Raw genomic sequence first — 20466 nt, 5'->3', positions numbered from 1 at the left:
CTCTAATTATGACAGGAGTTCAGAAAACAGAGAGATTGCTATTCACTGAGAAATTCTAAAAATGGTTCACAGAAGAGATACAATTTTATCTGGGATTAGACAGATATTAGGCAGATGTACAGAACTGTATTGATGTTGAAAAAGGAGAGGGCACTCAAGGTGCTATAAAGCAGCATGAACAAAAGCATGGAGGTAGGAAGAGTGTGCAAGGGGTACCACAAGGAATTTGAGTTTTACTGGAGTCTAAACTAAGGAAAGACCAGTTAGAGCTTTCTATCTATTCAGACCATGAGGTTGGTAGCAATGAAAATGAAGAGGAAGGGATGTTTGGAGAAAGATTTTCAAGGAAGGGAATGTATACTTTAGGGCCATCAAATGTCAGAGTTGGAAGGGATCACAGAGATCACCTTATCCATACCCTTTTCTTGATTATGAATCCCTTTAACAACATCTCAGACAAATAAATAAACACAGAGCTATTACTTCAATACCTCTGGTGGGAAATTCATTTTCTACTTCATGTGACAGCTTTTTCTATTTGGGGGAAGTTGTAAAGTGAAAATGTGTTCAGAACATTATTTCTGTTGTCATCGTTCAGTTGTTTACAGTTGTGTCCAACTCTTTCTGATTTCCTATGGGGTTTTCTTGGCAGAGAAACTGGAGGAGTTTGCTATTTCCTTCTCCAGCTTATTTTACAAATGAGGAAACTGAGATCAACAGGATTAAGTGACCTGCCCAGGGTCACACAGCTAAAAAGTGTCTAACACCAGATTTGAACTCATGAAGATAAGTCTTTCTTATTCTAAGCCCAGTGTATCCCATGTATCATTAGTGCTTAATACATAGATTTTCATTCCTTGGTTGTAAGAAAAAATCTTCCTTATATTGAATTGAAACCTGTCTCCCTGAAACTTATCCCCTTCAGTTCAGGTTATCAGTTCTGAAGACATACAGGCTGAATCTAACCTATTTTCCACATGCTAGCCTTTCAAATATTTAAAGACAGTGATAAAATCCCCTTTCCCATTACTCCAAATCTCAAGTCTTCCCTTTTTTAAGCCAAATATTAAAATGAGAAGTTCAGCTTAGATGATTTCTAAGGTCTTTTTCTGTTCTGAGTCCTAGGTTTTCCTCATCCTATTAGATTATATGAAATCATAGATTTAGAGCTAGAGGGGACCTTAGAGGTTCTCTTGTTCAACACTCTCAGTTTACATATGAGGAAACAGGCACAGAAAGGGTAAATCAGTTGTCCAAGGTGACAGAGGTATTAAGTGCTGGAGACTTAGAGGAAAAAACACATTTACGTGAGAGACAGAGAAAGACAGAGAGACAGAGAGAGACAGAGACAGAAAGAGAGAGAAAGACAGAGACAGAGAGACAGAGAGAGAAAGGGAAAGAATAATCAGAGAGGTAGGAGGAAAATTGGAAAAGGTAAGATTGTAAAAGTCAAGAAAGAAGAAAAGTTCAAGAAGGGGAGATCAATAGTGCAGAATGTTGAAGAAATTAAAAAGGAAAAAGAAGATCTTGGATTTTGTTTTTCACATGTTTTCTGCTATTGTGTTAATATCCTGTGTTTTAGGGAGAGGTAACTAGAATGTATATGGTTACAGATGGAGCTCATATTTTTATGAGCTTTTGCAAAGCTCTTATGTATGTGATACCATTTGATTTTCATAGCAACAAAACCAGCTATGTGTTAATTTGCAGATGAGGGAAAGAAGGCTCTGATTACTTGCTGACCCAGTAACTGACTTGCCCAGGGTTATAACACTAGTAATCACTTAAGGGAAATATGAACCTAGGTCTTCCTGTTTCCAGGTCCAGGGATTTATTCACTAAGCTATATTGCTTCATGGCTGCATCCTATCTATAGAAAACTATTAAACTATTTGTTTAAAAAAATCATTATGGATATTTAGGAAATTGTCTGTTTTTTCCTACCAAAATTATAGTTTCTTTTTGTGCAACAAGCCATCATCATTTTTGAGACAAATACACATAGACATATTTGCACAAAGATTATCACCTCTTTTTTTCCTCCTGAATTTGCCTGCTAAAAGTCAGGAGTAGATAGAAAGTTTCATGTCATTTCTTTTGTTTTATTTTTAATCACTCAGAATACCCGAAGTCTGAGAGGCTGTCTGTGTCCCACTCAGTGGGTAGAGGAAATGGAAACAATGGCACAATGTCATTTTCCATTTTTCTAATTATTCACATTTTCTTGAGACATGAAAACAATGAAGGTTGCTTGACTGTTTTGGCACTTGGAAGATAAAGGCGATGGAGTCATGTGGATTCCAAAGAGGCTGTGAGCTATTCCAGAGGAAAAACATCATGGAACAAGGGGAGGAAATGAGTAATGAGACAAAACGAATGGCAGAGAAGTTGCTGAAAGATTGGACTTTGCTGCCTCCTACTCATATGAAATTCAAGACCTTCAGAATATGGCAACACATCTATGTGTAGCGTTTGAAAGCAAAAGCAGAAAATCAGAGCCAGAAAGAGTTGTAATGGTGAGAATCAGAGGCTACGCTTCAATCTGTGTGGAATGAAAATGGGGACACTGCAGGAAATCATACCTTAAAAAGCATAACAAAGGACAGATTTCATGTTTCTCCCATAAAAACTGGGTGAAGGATGAAGCATCCTAATACAATTGGGATTGAAACACAGACATTTGATCCCAAGTCTCTAACTAAACAAAGGTTTAATTCAATTCAACATGTATTTATTAGTGCCTACTATGTGCAACACATAATCCCAGGCATTGCAGATACAAAGACTAAAACAGAAGAATTTCTACACTCAAGGAATGTACATACACCTCAGATGATATAACATTTTTTCAAAGTAAGTAAATGGAAAGTACAGACAAATGAATTAACAAGCACCTACGTGAGACTTTGGGATGGGTTCTAAGGATACAAAGACGAGATTACTAACAATTTGGGGAATCAGGAAACACTTCATGTAGGAGGTGGCATTTGGGCTGAGCTTTGGAGCTAAGGATTCCAAATGACAGACAGGAGAGTGTGTGGTATAAGGAGAAATCTGAACAAAGACATGTTGATGGGAGATGAAGTATCTTACATGTTGAAAAGCAAATCAATCAGTTGGACAGTAATATCGGATGGTTGAGGAGAAGTACAGTCAGCATAACAAGTTCTTTTAGAAGCAAGACAAGAAGGGCAAATGCCAAGGAGAGGACATTGTCATTTGTGTTAGAACAAACATGCCACATGGAAGATACTTGAGAAGGAGAATGGCAGAGCTGAAGTTATACCTTTGCTTGGAAGATGGAATGAAGGGGGTAGAGACTGGAGGCAGGAAAATCAATTAAGAGGCTATTACAAAAGGGGAGGGAAGGTGATGGTGTGACTGTAAAAAAGAGGGGAAGGATAAAAGGGGCAGTTTCTTTTCCTTTCTAAAACAATTATTGAATTTAAAACAGAAAAGAATAAACTTGTATCTTGGCTTGTAAGATTGTGTTTGCTGTGATTTGGGATATTTAATTCAAACCATGTTTAAAATATATCGGTCTTATTGTTGCTTAATGATTCATTTCAGAATTTTCTGATAAACAAAAACCTGATAATAGCAAAAACATGATTACCATAAATATACAATGCATACATCCATATGCGTGAAAATAATTACATGTGAAAATAAGATGCAATATTTTATAGTATCATTCTCAATAGATTATAAACTAGAAGCCACATCTCTAAATAGTGATATGATCAATTTAGCCCTCTAGCATATTTTTAAAAAATACTCTTCTCTAAGAAATGTGTTCAACATTTACACACACACACACACCCTTTGCTACCACAAAAAGGGTAGCTAGGTGGCACCATGGATAGAGTCAGGAAGACTCATCCTTCCTGAATTCAAATCTGGCCTTAGATGTATACTAGTTTCATGACCTTGGGCAAGTCACTTCACCCTGTTTGCCTCAATTTCCTTGTCTTTAAAATGAGATAGAGAAAAAACTGGGAAACCACTCCAGTATCCTTGTCAAGAAAACCCCCAGTGGGGTAACAGAGTCAGACACAACTGAAATGAAAGAACACAAAAAGTACTGCCACAAATACCTTGGTGTATATCAGACCTTTGTTTCTGACTGATTGGAAATATATTATTATCAGTGATAGTGGCAGTATGGTGATTACGGTCAAGAATGAGTAAATTTAGTTACAGTACCTCTTCTGGTCCTGGAACAAATACACCAGAACTTTGGCAGTTTCTGTCTCTCTGATAGCCCTAACTAGTCTATTTAAAGTAGCATCGTGCTTTTAGATAATAGCCCCACTCAAGTGAGGATCACCATGGCAAGAGACATATTTCATCTGATGCCTTATAACAACAAAAATGCTTGTTCACTGAGCCATTCAAAAGGACACTGTCTATAACTGTTCTTCTTCTTCTTAGAATTTTTCTCAACTCTGAAACTAAAAGCCCCCACATATGTATGCCATTGAATTGGAAAACTGAGCAGTTTTCATCCATCTTCAAAATATTCAGCTGTTCTCCCTTCAAAATTCGAAGTGAGATATTCAAATGTAAATTGGTCCGAATTTAGGGTACTCCTGAATATCAGTCACATTCATGTCTTTGAAAGGAAAAATAATGCATATTGTTCAGGTATGCACTGAAAAGTAATACTCTTTGCTGACGGAGCTCAGTGTTTATTCAAGCTGTATCTGGGGGAAGTGTGGCCTAGATTCACAGAGACACAGTACTACTTGCTGACAGGCACGAACAGAAAAAGGTTTTAGTTCATACAAACACATGATAATACTTGACAACAGAAATGTAAATCTAATACCCTAGTTAATGAATTTGCAAGTTGTCCTTATCAGGATGCATCTACCTGTGTTCTGATTTCGTTGTGAATAATTCATGATGATCAATCTACTTATATATGAAAAAAGGTCCTGATAGGACTGTAAGTTGGACATCCAGGATGTCCAACATGCAGTCAAAAGGATGCTGGATTTCAGAAGGAGAGGAGGGGAATAAATATTTGCATATCTTCTAAGTGTTTTTCACAAATATTATCTTATTTGACCCTCACAATGACCCTAAGGTGGGTATCATTATTTTCGGCATTTTATGATTATGGGGCATTGAAGTAAATAGAGGTTAAGTGACTAGCCCAGAGTCACACAGCTAGTAAGTGTCTGAGGACAGATTTAAACTTAGGTCTTCATTGCTTCAGGCCCAGAACGCTACCTGCTGCACCATCAGTTGCCTCAGATTTGGAAGGAGAAGGCTAAAATCACAAAGGACAACAGAAACAGAGTTATGTGTATATTCATGCTCACATTCCTATTGGCCACCAACTTGCCTTTTTCCCCCATAAAAGTCCTCCTTAGGTTCACTTTTTGGAGATGTCACTGGGCTTGGAATCAGGAAGACTCATCTTCATGAGCTCAAATCTGGCCTCAGATACGTACTAGCTGTGTGACCCTGGGCAAGTCACTTAACCCTGTTTACCTCAGTTCCTCATCTATAAGATGAACTGGAGAAGGAAATGGCAAACCAGTCCAGTATCTTTGACAAGAAAACTCCAAAACAGCTCATAAGGAGTTGGACATAACTGAGATAACTGGGCAACAATTGTGACACTGCCTCATCTGTTATTTTCCTTGGCAAAATGCTTCCACTTCTCTTTTCCATTCAATATTACTCTAATATTTTTTATTGAGTACTTGAAATCCCCTCCTACTAGTATATACAAATTTATGATTTTTATGTAAAATGATACTTCAATGGATCTATGATCTCTTCAACATGGGCACTCCGCTCATACAACCAATTCAAGCTTTCTCAATCAATACAGTTATTGTCCATGCCTTTCTATAGGTCCTATCGAATGCTTAATGGACCAACTGAATTATTTGTTAACAGCTCTGGCAAAGGATCCAATGTGCTATGTATCTGAGTTATTAGTGGGTCAACTATTCTTAATATCAACTCAGCATATAGGAAAAGTGGCTAAACATTTGATATCTTTGGAGCCAGCATTCTCATTCCTGAAAATATAACATATTAAAAAGGAAGGCAAAGACAGAAAGGTCTAATATTCAGCAAGACATTTGCACTAGCACTTTTTTTGTGACAGCAGAAAACTTTAAAAACAAAGTGAATAGTTATTGATTAAGGGATAGCTGAAGACATCATGACATGTGAATGCAATGGAATATTATTGTGCATCTACGGGGAGTGCATGTCTATAATTCCTACTACTAGGGAAGACTAAAGCTGGTGAATCTCTTGATCTAAAGCTAATCAAGTGTTCACACTCAGTCTGTCACCAATATGGTCAGCCCCTGAGAACAAGATGGGAAACCAGGCTGCCTAAAGAGAAAAAACTGACCTAGGTCAGAAACAGAAAACTGTGATGATCATTAATGGTACAATCAAGTCCATTAGTGGCCACTGAACTTCCTGCTTGGGTGAATTGAGGAGACTCAGGAAGAAGAAGAAGAAGAAGAAGAAGAAGAAGAAGAAGAAGAAGAAGAAGAAGAAGAAGAAGAAGAAGAAGAAGAAGAAGAAGAAGGAGGAGGAGGAGGAGGAGGAGGAGGAGGAGGAGGAGGAGGAGGAGGAGGAGGAGGAGGAGGATAGAAAGGAATTCAGAGAAAATTTGTGTAAATTTTATGAACTCTTGCAGAGTAATAAGTATGGTCAGAAAAGGAACACACACACTCACTACAGTTATGTGAATGAAAAGAGCATGAAAAGAAAGTAAAAAAATATTCATAGTTAAAAAAAAAAGACACTCCCCAAGAGCAGAAAATAAAATATACCTTCCATCTGATGATGAAGAATAAGGAGCCTGGGAGGGGCGGGAAGGGAGGTCAGAATGTTGATATGCATTATAGCTATGGATGCTATTAACTGGATGTTTTTGCTTAATTGTTTTTCTTTGCTACAAAAAGTGCCTTGATTTGGGAGGGGAGAAGAGAGAGGGTTTTTCTTTCCAGAGATAATGTGACTCTAAAGGCAAAAAGTTACTTATGTTTGAATGAATGCACACATAAATGAAAAAATATGTATTTTGCACTTATAATTGGAGATATTGGAAAAATATCGGCTAAAATTAGCATCTTTGATTATCTGTAGATTTAATTTATCCACACAGGAGACCCTATCCCCTAGTACCAAGGATAATTGAAGATTAACTGTGGAATGGAATGTTATGTATTGCTCTGTTTAAATGGGGGTGATGGTGAAGGAAATAGTTTAATATAACCTTCCAGATTAACAGTTGGAATTTGTTACTAATGATTAGTAAAGCTATCATCAAAAAATCACAAAAAAGTAATTGCAAACCAGTACACACAGAGTCAACATCATGTTTCCCCACTAGCTTTTACTATTGCAAACGAAAATGCCTTCTGTTTGCAAGCAGTCACACGATGTCTATAAGGGGCATTTTTATGCCAGTAATAAAAATGTTTGAAGTTCCTCCAGGCAACTGGTGTTCTTACTAAATTCAGACATTTAGTCGATGACCAAAAGCCAGGATTCTCCTACAGCCTCCAGGAGCTGTCTTTCTTTTCTACATCAGCACTTCCCCTTAGCAAGGCACTGATGCATGTTATAATATACCTCTCAGTGAACACTTTGACATTCCTACTTTTGTGCTGCCCTCATTAACGGGTCACCAAAACCCTGCTCAAGTAGCAGCACCAGAGATGTCCCAATTGAGGAGGGCTTGTGGGGTTAATTCTGTCATTATTGTGTTGACATGAGGCATGTTGTAGCCTTCAACTCAAAATGTTACTCATAATCTTTTAATCCCAAATTAGGTCAACATTTTATCAACTTAATCTAGCATGAAGATTAATTACACTAGTTACCCATATATACACACAGGCAGGCTATTTGCTTTGGAGATATATTTAATCAAGGAGCAAGTCTTTTGTTACAATAGGTAATTTTTCACTGTTTCCTTAACAACATCTCAACCTCAGTTAATTGTTTTTTTTTTCCCCAATGTCAGTATTTCCATAAAAGAAGGATAATTTTGTCTTTTGTTAAATTTCTGTGCAGACTGATTTACCAGAAAGCAGAGCCATTATAAAGTTGTTAACTAGGTCAATTGAAGTCGATGCGAGTTTCAGAAAATATTTCAGAGTGAGAGAAAGTCTTTGGAAGATAATGTAACTAACTAAGAGGACACTTGAAAAGTATCAAGATTCCTCAACATTGTGAATGAATGAATGTAAACTATTTTTAAGTGCCTTCTATGTGACAGGCACAATGCTAGGTACTAGATGAAAGAAACAAAAATTGTCAGCTCAATGCAGATCAGTACTGAAGACATTCCTAATTTTGTCTTTTTGAGGAAAATTATGTTGAAAAAAACTTTTTAACTTTATGGCTTAGTAATTCTATCCAGTTTTCTAAAATAGGTCATACTAAAGAAAGCCAGTAGTTATTTCCCCCCTCCTTTAATCATTCAAATGTAACATTAAAATAATCTGTTTTATCAGTTTCTTTGAAGACAACCCTGATATCGTCTCCATTTTCCAAGCATTAAAATTTTGAATGCATTACTTTCTTCCCTTACCTACAAACCCTACAAAGCTGGGAAGGGGGAAGGTAAAATCTATTGATCCAAATGGAATGAATCTGCTAACAGGGGTTGTTAGCCTGGACAAATGTCTTTCTCCCCTCAGTTGCTTAGATAAGAGGGCCTATCTCATAGTTAAAAATTCCCAGAAGTCATCTGGATAGTATTACAGACCCCCCTGGAAGGTGGAACAGAGTTCATGCCCTGTTTCATCAAATATGCAATGACATTCTCCAGGGGCCATGCTAATTATAGGGATTTGGCAGACAATGTTTAAGAACATTTGATGACAAAATAGTGGGCTTTTGTCCTCAAATATTGGTATTCTGATATATCTGGCTGATGCAAAATGAAATGTATAAGAGAACCACAAGGGTTTTTTTATTATATTATATTGTCTTGTCTTTTGAATTAATCGACAAATTGAAACTAAAACCTCCTTTCAGAGACTGACATCAGCAACAATCATATAATATCAAACACCTCTACAATTGTGCGCATTGTTGGAAGCTAGAGGTCAATTTGAAGTTCAGGATTTCGGCTGTCAGCCTTGCTACCATCATATGAAGCTCAGACAAGAAGTACTGGAGAATCTTGCCAAGGAAATCTCAATTCTTCTTCCCTGCTGCAATACAATATTTTTCTTCCAATAAACATTGAGGTAAAGGCCCATTCAGCTTTCTGGAAATCAGCCAAGAACATGAGAAAGATAAAATGCAAGGAAAGATGTACAGGTAAGGGACCAGTCTCACAGAGGACGAATGTGACAAATTATAGTATATTATGATGTGTTTTCCGTACTACAACTTGCATGTGTTGTCCTGGTTTATATTATATTATAGTGACTTAAAAGTGTTACTTGAAATATTTCCAGTGACTTTGTTAAAGATAGATGTCAGCCCAAAATGAGTTAAGATGAGAACAGGTACTTAGCCATTTAAATATTTCATTACTTAGTATTCCCCTAATTGCGAGAGGTTATTGTTATATTTAAATGGTACTCCAATTTCCATTGTCATGACACTTCCTGACTTGAACAGGACTAAAGGATTATGATAGGCTATCTTCTAGCACCAAGACTGGGAAATTAGTTTTGTTTTTGTTGGTTGGATATCAGATGAAGGCTATTAGATATGGAAGTAAAACTAATGCACACATGTTAGTATTACTCACAAATATAGTTTGGGAAAGAGAAAAATATCAGTATAAAAGTGGCAATCTATGGATAGCATAACAAAAAAAAGACAAAATGAAATTGCTAATTTTCTTGTTTAATTGGGAAAAATATGAAAGATTTCCTAAAAATATCAAGATACATTGGTAAACTGTCTGAGAAGGCTGAAACTGACAACATTCCCATAAATCAGCCAGAATCTCTTCGCAACCTTAATAAAAAGTGTCCTTTGGGGGCTTAATCTCTGCTGTTCTGCATGATCTTCTCTGACTGCTAGGGACACATGTCTGATGAGCAGAGTTTAAAGGTGGCTAGAGGGAATGTTCAACGGAGAGTCATTCTCTCTATTTGCATATTGTTTAAGACTTCCTATCCTGTAAACCTGAGAAAATTGTCCAGTTTAGCTATTATTTTAACACACATAAACATATGTGGCCCTTTTTAAAAATGTTCTATTACTTGGATAGCATAATCACAAGCCTTTTTTTTTCTTTTTGAGCAGTGAAGGTCTGATCATATACTTAGAAACTGGAGAAATTTTAAAGATCACCTTAGCCCATACCACCCCTCCAGATCACACAACTAGCATTTGGCAGTGTTGGAATTCAAATCCAGATCCTGTGAACTGAAATCCAGAGCTTTTTGCCCTCCCTTCATTGACTTGTATAAACAACTGAAGCAGTGATTCTTTACCTCGAGCTCATTTGTTTTGTGTTTTTCTATTGTGTTGATAAATGTATTTTAATATGAAAAAATTTCAGTACAATATATATTCAATGGCATAAGCTTCATCAGACTGACAGTAGGATCCATGATACAACAATGTGAAAAAATTTTTAATACCTCAGTTCCACAACAGAGCTTTTCCTCAATATAGAGCCACATATTCTATTTTTTTTGTCTAGATGTAAACATTTTACCAGAATACTTATACATTAGGTATAAAGTTAAGTTTTTTTTCACTCATTCTTTTCAGCTACTTAGTCCAATTTCCTTGTTTTATAATCATTTCCTTCCTTCCCTTCCTCTTTCTCTCCCTCTCTCCTTTCTTCCTTTCTTCTTTCCTCCCTCCCTCCCTTCTTCCTTCTCTCATTCCTTTCCTCTTCCCTTTTCTCCTTCTGAGAGAGTGAATAAACAAATATTTAACATTCGGCCCATATCTTAACCTGAAGTAACTTGAGGAACAAAGTCCAAAAGATTAGAACCGTAAACTTCATAGAATCATAAAAGAAGAATCACCCTAGGGGGGCATCTAATCCAATTTCCTTGTTTTACAATTAAGGAAATTGAGGTACACAGAGGATAAAGGACTTTCTTAAGCTCACCTAAATTAGAGGTGGGATTCAAAACCATATCCTCCGACTCCAAATCCATTGCTCCTTCCATAGTTCCACACTATTTCATTCTGTATATTTTTAAATTACAAAATGGTTCAATTCAATATATGCTAGAAACTAGAAAAGAGTTTGACTTACCAAATAGAGAGAAAAGAATGGACATTTTGATATGTAGCTCTAAAACATGGGATGAGATCCCAAAGTCATAACCCAGGATTCTAACTCAATGAATTTATTATAGGAAATTGTACTAGAATCTGGAATAGTTAGTCCTTAGAATATTCTGCAAACCACATTACCAGCATTTGCTGTTCTGGCATTCCAAAAACCTATGGAAGGTGCTATGATTCAGTGAAAGAACATAGAATTTGGAGTCCCTGAATCTATGTGAATCTCAGTTCTACAGTTTACTACCTGTGTGACACTGAATGAGTCACTTGTTTTCTCTGGGTCTCCATTTCTTCATCTACAAAATGAAAGGGCAAGATAGTATCTAGGCTCCTTTTCTATTCTCCATCAATCATTTTATTATCACACATAGCATATTACCTTAATACTTCTTATCCATTTTGCCAAGAGCAGATGTTCCATTATGGAATGCTATCTCGTCCCCAAATGCTCATCTGGCAGACTCGTGCTCCTAACTCATAATTTTGTCAATAACACTGTTTACTGAATGCCCACTCTATCCAAAGCTCTGGACTAAAAACTATGAAATGCTACCTTTGGCATTAAGAATGAAAAAGTGTTCATTTACCACTACAGTAGTTAAATTAAAGGTCTGGGTAAATAGCTACAAATAATAATTGTAGTAATAGAAATGGGTACCCGAAAATAAAGACGCTGAACAGGATTCAAAGCTCATTCCTAGTAAGACAGCTCTTCGCCATTTATGGTCCAAATGAATCATTGACGTACTGGTTGATACTGAATAGCTAGCATCTATATTGTCCTTTAAGACTTTCAATCTCTTTTAAAGATTTACATATATTATCTCACTTGATAGCTAGTATTCATATAGCAGTTACAGATTTGCAAAGCCCTTTATTTCTGATTCTCTCAAAAACCCTGTGAAGTGGATCCAATTTTTACACTCATTTCACAAATCAGGAACCTAAGGGTGAGAGGGGTTAAATGACTTGCTCATAGTTACAAAGGCAATAAGTGTTGAGACTGGATTTTGAACTTGTCTTCCTGACTCACCAAGTCCAATGTTCTATACAAATGTTCTGTCCATGACCTGAATATATTACTGGATAGGTTTGTATGTAGGTCACCTACTTCTTGGAGTTAAAAATGATTTCAAGCATGTCCCATTAGATGGAAGAGAAGACAGGCTAAATTTAGAGTAGTCTCAAACTGGTATGAAATCCTTGCCAGGAAATGTAAATTGTTATGAGGTAATAATGGAAACATACTCACTATCCCTTTCTGCTTACAACCACCAAGTAGTTTATAGACCCCAAAAGTTTATTAGTGTTTATTAGTGTGAGACGGTATTACTTCCCATTCCCATTCTGCTCATTGATTTTATTTAACTCAGAATCCTTTTCGCTTATAATCCTATGACCATTGCTACTGCCTACAATTTCATGTAATCTACAGTTTTGGGGCACAGTCAAAATTAGCTGAAGTTATAGTATACTGGTTTGTAGTAGCTTTCTTATGATTCTTCATGCATCACAATCTTAAAGCTGTATTGCCTATGTATTCATGTGGAAAAAGAATCTGTGAAGAGTTAGACCTGTGTGAAAAGGCAGTTAGGTGGCACAGAGGATAGAGCGTGGGGCCTGGAGTCAGGAAGACTCATTTTCCTGAGTTCAAATCTGACTTCAGACACTTAATAGCTTTGTGACCCTGGGCAAGTCACTTGATCCTATTTGCCTCAGTTCCTCATCCATAAAATGAGCTGGAGAAGGAAATGGCATGCATTGTCCAGAAGTCCAGCATGCATTGGCAGAATATATGCATGTAATGATTTGCTTATGATACTATATGGTTACATGATGCAATATTGTGTCATCAAAATTTCAATGCAGGAAAATCCCCACAAATTTATAATAAATTATGTTTAAGATGCATCATTTTTTAAAAAAATATTTTATATTTTTTGAAATGATTCAAATTCCAAAAAAACATTAAAAGGTTAAAGATTTTTTGGGGGAACTGAGTAATTTTTTTGAAAAGGGGGTAGTAGGTCAAATAAGTTTGGGGACCTCTGCTCCAGATCTTTGCTCCTGTGAGCTCAAAGGTCCCTACCAGCTCTATATCTATGACCCATTTATGTTCCCACGATGCTATAATACTTTTCTTTCATATTTAATATTTCTAAGTATTTTGGTATTGTGATTCCTTTCACAGTGTTCATTTGATTTTACATTCCTCCTGTTATCAAAAGTCCCTCAAAGGATTTATTCGTGAAGGAAAACATGGTTTATAGAACTCATTCTAAGCTACTAAAAGATACTTTAGTTCAAACCAACATACCCTCAGGGTACAATATTCATTTCCAGAAAGCTGCTGCTGCTACAAACAGCATGGAGCTCTTTCCTACCTAGATCCTGCTTGAATTTGTAATCCCCTGAGAGTCAGGAAATCAGGCTTAGGTTATTGTTTCCATCATCTCAACGAGTGATTGTGGGAAAATAACATTATTTTTGTCCCTATTTTCTTGGTTAGACACATTTCCTTCCCTTGATAATGCTAATAGTCATTTTTTAAAACCTTACTTGTGATTTTATTGGTGAAAAGATCTCAAAGTGAAGAGGTCTCTCTACCAATACAGGTCAGACTTTCTATGCAACCTAGGTCTTAGAGGATGCATGTCATAGTAGAGAAGTGAGAAGCAGAGTCAGGAAGAGTTCGAATCCTACCTCTGACACACACTGGCTGTTACACTGGGCAACTACCTGAACCTGCCAGTGCCCTCAAGCAACATACTATAAGTTACCTAGTGACCCAGTTATATAGCACCTTAAGGTGTGAAAAGAGCAGGATTCAACGTGCAACTCTGACTGTTACTCTGTGTGAGCTTACCCAATTCACTGAACCTCTCTCTTGGCCTTAGTTTTCTCATCTGCAAAAGAAAGAAATGTAAACAGATAACTTCTGAGATGCCTCCCAGTTCTAGGATGTTCAACCTTAAGAAAATAGGGAGGAAAAGAAGAGAAAACCATGATAAAGTTCAATGTTTCAATAGCGTGACTATCCTGAAAAATTTTATATAGGAAAAAGAATCTCGGATCTGAAAGGAATCTTGGGGCACCTAGTCCACCTGACTGAGGAGCACAAATGAACAGTGTGTAATGAGGATCTTTTTGGGTTTGCAAGTGTAAATTCCATCATCTGATACTCATGTGAAGAACTCTAAAGTTATTATTTTCAGGAGAACCATGATGACTTACAAGAGCAGTGTCTCAGACCGTGGAGCATATTAGAGAATCTATGGTTCTGGTTGTTGAATCATGTGGTTGGAAGTTTTTTGTTTTTTTTTAACTTGAAATTTTAATTGCATACATGAAAAACAAGATGAGGACAAGGAATTCTGCGATTCATAAGTTATCTTTAGGTGAAGGATTATTAGGCCAGTCCCTTCAGCAGAGATAATAAACAAGACAAGGGTAGACTTTCATGAAAAAGGATACTTTATTGCATTCCACATCAACATCTCTAGCATCTTTCTCAATCTGTTCAAAATACTAGTTTCTTCATGAAGTCTCTAGCTGTTGAAAACAGGCAGCATTCGTGCCATCTTTATTTCTTTTTTCGTTTAAATAAATGCTTCCCCTCTTCAGGCTTCTCCGGGTTGTCATCCCCCTGGAAACATGCCTTCCATGCATCTTGGGCCATCATGAGGACCGCCAAGCCCCAATTGTACAATTTCTCCCCACAGATCAAGACAAAGTTGAGAGCTTCTTGCGGATAATAGATGGAAGAAGTAATTCCCATCAAGCCAAAAGGATACAGGAGTCTCTTTGATTTTGAAGTTCCAGCAAAGAAATATCCCAGAATTCCAGAAAAACCAATCAGGCTGAACCTTCTCACAACTTCTGGAGGGGAATTCCGCAGGTAATCGCAGCTCGCCGATCCCTGCTGAATGGCACCGTCCACGGTGGGCTTGGTTTTGGTGTAAAGGGCCTGAAACCAAGACACAGGGGGCTCCATGGCCCTACGCAGCCGGGAGATGGCCTCCTCCAGGGAGCTGCGCGGCTCCTCCACAAAGCGGGACTCAAAGTCTGGAACGGAGTAGAGAGAAAGGTCGTCAGCTCGCAGTAGATAACTGTCGTCTTTCTTCTTTTTACCGATTGCATAGACTTTGAAGGACAGAAGGGTGAGGCTGGCGGAACCCGCTGCTGACCACCGGATAACGTTGAGCATGTTGGCCTCAGAAGTGGACCATCCGGTTTGGGGGGGAGGGGCAGAAGTGGACCATCCGGTTTGGGGGGGGGGGGGGGGGTTGGAGGGGGTCATCTAGGTTTTAGCCCCACCCACAGCGGAAAGGCCCACTACGGCTACCTGGCCGGGTCATGATTCCTCAGAGGGAGACCCGCGAGCTTTTTTATTCGCTGAGTTTGAGGAGTTTGGCATCAGTGACTGTGCCTTGCTTCAATCCGCCTTGAAGGATCTTAGTGACTCTTAGATCCGTGTCTAGTGAGCACCCTGCTCCGTTGTCCCGGGAAAGGGAAGAGTGTGTTCATATCCCTTGGGAGTTTCCAAAGGAATCCAGGAGTGCTAATCCAGGCCGGGTTTTACAGCATCAAGCCCTTTGGGACCCAAGGCAGGGAAACAATGTTTCTCACCTGGTAACAATGTTGCCTTTGACATGGGCGGGGAATTTGTGTTTCTATTTAAACTATGTGGCATTTACACTAAGTTGTGACAGCCCAGCCCTCTCCTTTCCCCTGGATACTGGGGTGATGCAAGGAAAGATCATACTCCAAGATATTAGGAGAAAGGGAAACTAGGTGGCTTCAGACCAGGAAGACCTGAGTTCAAATCCAGATTCAGACGCTTTCTAGATGTGTGACCCCGGGCAAATCATTTAACCCTGTTTGCCTCAGTTTCCTCATCTCTGAAAAGAACTGAAGAAGGAAGTGGCAAACCGCTGCAGTATCTGTGCCAAGAAAACCCCAAAAGCGTTCATGGAGAATCCGACACAAATGAATATGACTGAACAAAAATAAATTAGGAGAAATGTTAGTAACATTTGTTTTTGCCAAATCTGTGAAGTCAATATGCTTTGTAAGAGGTGGGGTGTGAGCTTGGTTGCGATAGAATAGAGACACCCCCCGCCCCCATCAGGATTGTCCCGTGGAACTCTGAAAAGTAGGTAATAGCCTGGCTCTGGGAAAGAGGACCAGTATATATGTTATTCAACTAATAACATTACTTCTTACGCTGCTGTGTTTCATCCTTGCAGTATCATCTCCCCAGTACAACTGCCCTGAAAAATCTTCCTATGCAAGAGAAAGAATTTTGGAGTTGGAAGGAACATTAGAAGCATGTGGTGCAATCCATATCTGACTAAGGAATATTGAAATAAAAATACATTGCTTCTACTGCACTTCCTCCAGTAAGGCAACTTGGTGTCACAGTAGATAGACTATTGAACCTGGAACAAGGATGACCTGAGTTCAAATCCAGCCTGAGACATGTACCAGACCCTGAAGCAGCCACTTGATCTTTATATACCTCAGTTTCCTCACCTGTAAAATGGCAAGAATAATAGCACCTACTTCCCTGGGTTATTGTGAGAATCAAATGAGATGATATTTATGAAGGGCTTCACAAATCTTATTGTGCTATAAACACATTTGCTATTATTATGCTGGTCATTATTAAAATACTATTAAGTCACTTCAGGGAGTGCATTTTCTAAAGGATTACAGCTCTCCTTGAACAGTGACATACTTAAGTAAGGCATGCAATAATCCTGAGAAATGCATTTCCTGGAGTGCTGTATTGCTTAATTAGACCTGGCACTGGGCCACTTGTCAGCCTTGCATCAAAATGGGAAACGGACAAGGCCATTTGAATTCCTATTGCAGAGGGCTAGAAATCAATGGCTCCCAGACAGCTGACCCAAACAGCTCATGTGGCTACAATGAAATGGTGGAATGCCTGACTCTAACTCAACTGCATTCTCACTATGGGCAATGCTCCCCACTAGCAGAATTTAGGTATTATCCAGATTGCTGTTAAAACACCTGGTTAGCTATTTATCAGCAATGTTAAAAAGCAAGCAAATAGCCAGCAACTTCCAGGAGAGTCAGTGGAGTAATTCAGGACCTACTACGTACTAGATATTGTGGTAGGTGCTAGAGATACAAAGAACAGAAAGGAAAAGAAAACATTTCTGCACTCAAGGAACTAAGTATCTAAGAGCAAAATGTTGAGGAAATTCAAGTTATTTTTCTTTTAGATAAAGATTCCACAGTAGCAAGAAATAACGATTCAACCCCAAATGCCAGACACTCTTCTCAGGACTTGGAAATAAAGAAAAAGATGAATTAGAGTTGACTTACAAGGAGCTCACATTCTGAATTAGTTAGTAGAAGGAGTAGTGGTAATGTTAGAATTAATAATAATAGTAGTAGTAGTAGGTGTGGTGGTAGTAGCATTAGTAGAAGTAGTAGTAGTAGTAGTAGTAGTAGTAGTAGTAGTAGTAGTAGTAGTAGTAGTAGTAGTAGTAGAAGCAATAGTAGTATTTGTAGTGGTGGTGGTGGTGGTGGTAATTGTGGTGGTGGTGGCAGTTGTAGTGGTGTTGGTTGGTTGTTGTCCTTTGTGTTCAAAGGGAACCAAAATAACATCACAGTGCATCTGACTGCAGCTGATCCACACCAATATGAACTCAAAAGACTCCCCACAGTTCGGGCATAAATAGTCCATATGAACATTTGAAGAGGAGATGGCTCTAAATTTGTTCATCTCACATTTCTCTTAAATTACTGCAATTCTGCTTCACTCATATAATAGTAGAAATAGTAATAGTGGTAGCAGTGGTAGTAGAAATATTAAGAGTAGCAGGACTTGTAGTAGTTAGTAATAGTTGCCATGTCCAACTCTGTGATCCTGAGCATCATAACATGCTAATGCAGTCCACGGGGTTTTCAACAGAGATACTGGAGTCATTTGACATTTCTTTCTCCAGTGGATTAAGGCAGAGATTAAGGGACATGCCCATGGTCATGCAGTTAATAAGTGTCTGAGACTAGATTTGAACTCAGGTCTTCCTGACTCCGGGCCCACTGCTCTATCAACTGTACCACCTACAATCTCAACTGGACTTTTATGGCAACAAGGCAAAACACCACTCCCCCAGCAACTTTTCCAAACCTTTTCATCCCTCCTTCAGATTCCCATACCTCTCTGAACTGATCTAGAAATTTGGAATTATGCCCTCAAAACTATTAAATTGTACATACCCTCTTTATCCAGCAATGTCACTACTAGGTCTACAGACCAAAGAAAGAAAAATAATCCATATGTATGTAAGTATTTATAGCAGTTATTTTCATGGTTACAAAAAATGGAAACTGAAGGGGTGCCCATCAATTGGAGATTAGCTAAACAAGTTATGGTATATGAATGTAATGGGATACTCTTGTGCTAAATGAAAAGATGAAAAGGATAGTTTCAGAAAAATCTAGGAAGACAATGAACTGATACAAGGTAAAGTCAGCAGAATACACATTTATGTATGTGTACATATGTAAATACATGTATGTATATGTGTATGCACATACATACATGCATATTAACACATATACATATAAACACGTGTTTGTATATATGTGTGTGCATAAATACATACACACACACGCACACACACGTGTGCGTGTGTGGGTGTGTGTGGAGTGATAGTCTAGTTATCCAGTGGTAAATGTTTGCACTAAGGAAGTGACCTTGTCAGAGGAAAGGAGAATCTACTAAAGATTCTGTGAACAATTGTTTCCGCCCTTGCAATAGCTCTAATCTATGTTCCCTTCTCTCCACTCACAGGCCACCACTACTCGGATGAAAGCTCTCATTACTTTATCCCTAGACTACTATAATAGGAAGCCATTGAGTGGATGGGTTAACATGGTCAGACCTGTGCTTTAGGAAAATCACTTTGGTGGCTCAAGGGAGGAAAAATTGTAGTGGGCAAAGACCTGAGGCAGACAGATCCACCAACGGAATATTGCACATAATCAGATATGAAGTGATGAGAGCCTGTATCCTAATGATGGCAGTGCCAGAGGAGAGAAGGGAACGTCTTTGAGAGATGTTGCGAAGGTGAAATCAACAAACCATGAGAGATATATGCCCTAGTTTCACTTTACTTATGAGTGGTTTCAGTGAAATATGTTTTAAATACAGTAACTGAACTGAACAAAATTTCTGATCCTTAAATACAATTTCCAGGAAAGAAAGATTGTTACAGAAAACCAAGCTCTATATTCACATAAACTGTAATTATATAGTGAAGTTCTATATCTTTCTTAGTCCAGTAGGCAATTTTGTTTTCAATAACACCTATATATGAAAATCTACCATCACAATTTTAATAAAATAAAGGGAAATATCAGATAAACTCATGTTAGTGAATTATTAGGGTGTCATCTTGACAGTGCCGGTGCCTCAACACATGTCTTGGAGTGTTGTCCTCACCTAGGTTGGATGTAAATGGTGGACCAATTTTTAAACACGGGAGGACTTCATAAACTAGAAAATTAAGTGTTTTTTTTTTTTAATTTAAAGAGAGAAAATGGTTTTATTCCAATGCTCTATAATGTTCTTTTCACTGGAGCTAAATGTTAGAATATCACCAGTTCCAATGGAGAGTATCCTACTTCCTCAGCAAAAGTTTTCAGCTAGGTCCAGTGTAGTCTCAAGAATCCATAAGAATGAATCTCTGGTTTTATGGTAGAAGCAAAGAGAAAAGATGAATACATACAAATTCAAAGAATATCAGAAAATGAAAGGAATTCACCTGAGGTTTTTTATGAGGGTTCTTTTTGCTAAAAAAAGGAAAAGAAAAAGTCATCATCTGTACATATTAACTTAATTACACAAGTAATTTTAGACAATAAGTCCATAATCTGAAAGGAATTATCATATGAGATCATAGGATGAATGATCTGAGTATATGTAGCTTGGGAAAGAAGAAATGATTGCTTGACTGAATGAATTAATGTATTAATGAGTGAATATCACTTATTAAGTGCCTACTAAGTACTGGGGATGCAAATACAAAGGCAAAATAGTTCCTGTACTTAAGAAGCTTATGTTCTTCTTTTCTTTTTCTTATTTTTAATCTGATTTTCACAAAAGAAATAATTTTCCACATGCTGAAGTAATACAAGAAAAGGATAATTCATGAAGCT

At 37.8% G+C, this 20466-nt stretch overlaps 1 pseudogene; it reads right to left on the bottom strand.

The window, feature by feature from the left end:
- Window positions 1–14724: 14724 nt before the first annotated feature.
- Window positions 14725–15531, bottom strand: LOC140515026 (MICOS complex subunit MIC26 pseudogene; annotated as a pseudogene).
- Between the last annotated feature and the right edge of the window lie 4935 nt (window positions 15532–20466).

This window comes from Notamacropus eugenii, chromosome 7 (assembly GCF_028372415.1).
Source record: "Notamacropus eugenii isolate mMacEug1 chromosome 7, mMacEug1.pri_v2, whole genome shotgun sequence".
NCBI classification, from domain to species: domain Eukaryota; kingdom Metazoa; phylum Chordata; class Mammalia; order Diprotodontia; family Macropodidae; genus Notamacropus; species Notamacropus eugenii.
This window is presented reverse-complemented; position numbering and strand designations above follow the sequence as displayed.